Source organism: Phragmites australis, chromosome 4, assembly GCF_958298935.1.
Source record: "Phragmites australis chromosome 4, lpPhrAust1.1, whole genome shotgun sequence".
In the NCBI taxonomy this organism is placed as follows: domain Eukaryota; kingdom Viridiplantae; phylum Streptophyta; class Magnoliopsida; order Poales; family Poaceae; genus Phragmites; species Phragmites australis.
This window is the reverse complement of record NC_084924.1, coordinates 17,306,890-17,311,201: the sequence shown is the minus strand read 5'-3', so window position 1 is coordinate 17,311,201 and position 4,312 is coordinate 17,306,890.

Here is a 4,312-nt window from a genome sequence, read left to right as displayed (position 1 = left end):
GCTAGTTGAATATTTGCCTCGAATTTTACGTTACTTAATCCTATAGTTTGTTGTGTAATTTTTAGGCAAGTTTGTTGTGTAATTTTGTACAGGAGAAGACATTCCATTTGAAAACAATATTTTGAGTCGGATGATCTTCAGACACCACCAGGAAGAGAGTAATGGCGTTCATCCAGGAAACTAAACCTGATATCACTGTTTTTTAGCAATCATGGGGAAATGCAATGTTCAACCCTCGCATCCTTATCTCGTAAGATCACTACTTGTTTCAATGGCAACTCACTTCTCTATATGAACTCACTTCTCAATATGAACTTCTTTATAGCATATGTTGTACAGTGATGCTCCCAATATTTTAAGGGAAATTCAGCTATCTTCTAGTTCTCATGAACCTTCTGAACTTGTGTGGACAAATGACTTCTTTTCTTTGCTTGATGACTGAATCGATTTTGTTTAGGATTCTTGATTGTTTGTTAACAGCATCACAACATGTTCCATCTGTACTCAGGTTATTTCTAGGGAATATGCATTTGCACATTTTCCACATGAAAGCACTTATGTCACACTTCAGAGGCCAGGCAGGAACAAAGAAATGGCATCCCAGATTCTACAAAAGAAAAGATAGTAGTATGCACATGCTTAGGGGCCGGCAGTGGTTAGACTTTGTCCGTGACAATCATGCGCAGGAGGGAGATATCTGCCTCCTTTTACGGACAAAGGGAAGGAGGAAATTCACATTTACGGTCCGGTCCATCTACTTCGCGCAACAGCAGCTCATTCCCGAGGTGGAGATGGTTTTCGAAGGGATGGCCCATGCCCTGGTGGATCTAGTGTAGAAGTCCGTATTAAGGAGGAACCAACTGATGGTACTACAAAAACCATTAGAAAATGAGTAGCATTTTATATTGTTCCTCTCTTATGGCCTAAAACTCTCTGCAGAAGAACTTTCTGATAGTTGTGAGAAAGTATTTTCCTATGCTGGCATAAAGGACACCCTAAGTTTTCAAGAAAGAAGTGTGGATTCTTTTGATATTTCAAGCAGCTCTCAGCATGATACCTCATAATCATTAGAGAGTGAAAGACACACTACTACATAATATATCATAAGTAGCGTTTATCAGTGTCAGTTATAAAAAACTACCACTGAAAATGTATCAGTACCGATTCTTAATCTCTCACACCCCAAAAATGACTGAGACGTTAAGAACCGGTACTGATACCGACTATCAATGCCGGTTCGTGTTATAAATTAGCATTGATGCATCAGCATCAGTACCGATTTATAACATGAACCGGCACTGAAGGTACCGAACCCGAATTTTTACTTGAATCGCGTTTCGACTCGCCTATCGCGTCCGTTCGGCTTTGGCCTTATCTCTTCTTCACACGTCCTCCACCACAAAAGATAGCATCTCTCTACTCTAGCAGACATGCCTCTCAGTAGCCTCTCTATCTACTCTAGCCAGATCCGACCCCTCCCATCCGTCTCCGGCTCGTCACAGGTGATGTGCAGGTGGAGGGACCCGCCTCTTCTATAGCAATACTATAGATCTAGTTTTCTTTGCATCTAGCATGGAGTTTCTCGAGCCCGGTTCACTCGATTCGCCGGACAAACCACGAGGTCGCCGGAGCAACTGGCCGTTGTCTGTGTAGGCCATCGCCTCAGCGTTCCTCAATGCGTGGATGGAGGCGTTGGGCGCTGCGCTACAGGGCGGCGGGCTCCTTCGGAGCGACACGGGGCTCGGTGCTGGCCATTGCGTGGAGCTCGGTGCCGGTCGAGACGACGCGGGGCTGGTCTCGCCGCGCCGCTCGTCCAGCCGCACACCCAGCCGCGCTGTGCCTCGTGGTCCCAGGCAGCGATGGGGTCTCCTTTTGTGCCTCCTCCCGTTGTGACTTCGCAGCAAGGGGACTCTCACACCAAAAAGATACAACCCGACAAACGGATAACTCCAACCCAACTTAACTCGCGCGCTAACCAGCCAGGCAAATGTGCCCCTCATAACTCGATCGGCAAAGCCCTACTCCCACTCCGTATCTCCCTCTCGGTCGGCAGAGCCTCGCTCCCACGCCGCACCTCTCTGACACAGAAGCCGGCAACACGTCGCTTTGGAGGAGTGCACATTGGACCAATACGGAGCCAAGAAGCGTCAAGCAGAATGAAGAACCATTGAGAAATGAGGATGTAGGGGTGAACTATAGAAGAAGCCAGCGGAAACGAAGAGGCAGGGGCTTGTCGCCCATCTGGCCAACCGAATAGGGTTTTCACCTCGAGAAGCAACAAGGGCGCAAGAGCCATGATAATGTCGCCTCCAGAGAGGGAATGACATCCGAGGGCGTCAACGATATAGACACCAACAAGCCGGACAGAGCTTTCACTCATGGCTCCCCGTCTCAGAAACTTGCACAAAATTAAACCATGGTTGTGGCCGATCTCCGGAAGGAGATGGAAACCAGTTTGTATGGCTAATGTCCATAATGAGGATGGTACCAATTTGTATGGCAGCTCTTGGATGCACAATATCCATCCTGAGAGGCCCTATTAATTTCTATGTTTGGTGATTGCTGTTGTGTACGTGATGTGCTTCTCAGTTTGACACATGCAGCATCTTTTGTCAGCTAGAACTTGTGGTACAGCCGTGCATAAGTGGCATGGTTATCTTGCTCAAAGAATGGTATTGCTTGTGCTTAAGCACATTTAGCAGGTAGCACATGTTCTTTGCATGCTGTACAAATTTACAGGAGTACATTGAGAAAGGGGCATTGTTTTTTCCTTGTTTTCTTTGAGAAAGTCTTTTTTAAGAAATGGATTACACTTTAAGTAATCTGGGCTCCTAATAACGGCTAGGCTCAGTTTCGAGTACCAACACCCGAAATACTGTTTCAGGAGCACAATTTTTATAGGAGATACAAAAACTTAGAAAGGAAAATGACCAGAATTGAACAAGAAAGAAGACAGACCACTTTGGTTTCGTAGCAGAATTTGTGTTCATGATGATTTAGTTATGAAAAGCCAAATTTTAAATGAAGCACATCAGACACCGTACAACATCCATCCTAGCAAAACCAAAATGTACAGGAATTCAAAGGGTACATTGAAAAAAAATATATGAAAAGGGATATATAGTCAAATTTGTTTCAGAATGCGATACATTCCAGAGAGTCAAATATGATAATTTAAAATCGGTAGGACTCTTGCAACAAATAAATATAATAGAATAGAAACGAGAGGAATTAGGTATGGATTTTATTACAGACTTACCAAGAACAAGAATGATCCTGAGCCGTGATTCAATATGGATTATAGTTGACAGTTTGACCAAAACTACTCGTTTTATACCAACCGGGACAGACTACAGAGTCAAAAAGTTAGCAGAATTCTACAGAGAAAACTGTGATACTGTATGGTATAGACTACCAAGACGTATTGTATCCAATGGGGAACTCAAATTGTATCCCAACGTTGAAAGAAATAACACCAAAGTTTGAGAACAACACATGATTTCAGTACAACCTTCAGCAGACGGAGATGGATAAATAGAACGGGCATGTGCAAGGTTTACAATTTGGTAAACGAAAATCGAGAACCGGCAATTATCAAAAACTCACAGTTATCGCGATAAATGCTCAAAATTCGGCGAAAATTCATACAAATTCAATTGGGCAAATTTGCAAATGGGTACCAAAATCTGGCCGAATTGGACTGTCGGTTACCCAACGAATTGGACCGGTTACTGAGCAGTTTCTGCAATTTATCGACCGGTTTTGATGATAACCGAACTGGTCGAAATTCAAGCATTTTTTGACGATAACCGATCGAATTTTGGCAGTTACCAAACGCATTATTTGAATTTTCATGAAGTTCAAGGAAAATAAAAAATCATTAAAAATGATAAAAAAAAGTCAGGAAAAATAGAAACAAATATGCTACGAGATTTGCTATGTTTTGTTTAATCATACTAGCTACTACTTGTATATATCATACAGGGGGGGGGGGGAATTTGTAAAAAATGGAGGCATGACCATATAATTGTTTCATCAAATATATGCATACATTATATAAGTGGCATCTCAAATTAATAAATTTGTCGAATTGTCCATACAAAAGCTAAAAACACAATCATATGTCATCCATCTATATTTACCAAAGTGATGGTCGATAATTTTTTCATAGTATCCACGCCACATACAACCTATGAGATGGAAAAAATTAGTATAATACTATGGTATATAGATAAAGTAGTTGCAGGAAGTAAATTATTATCACCTTCAATACCACCAGCTTCTAACAGGGGGGTGTGATTAAATTCGGCTA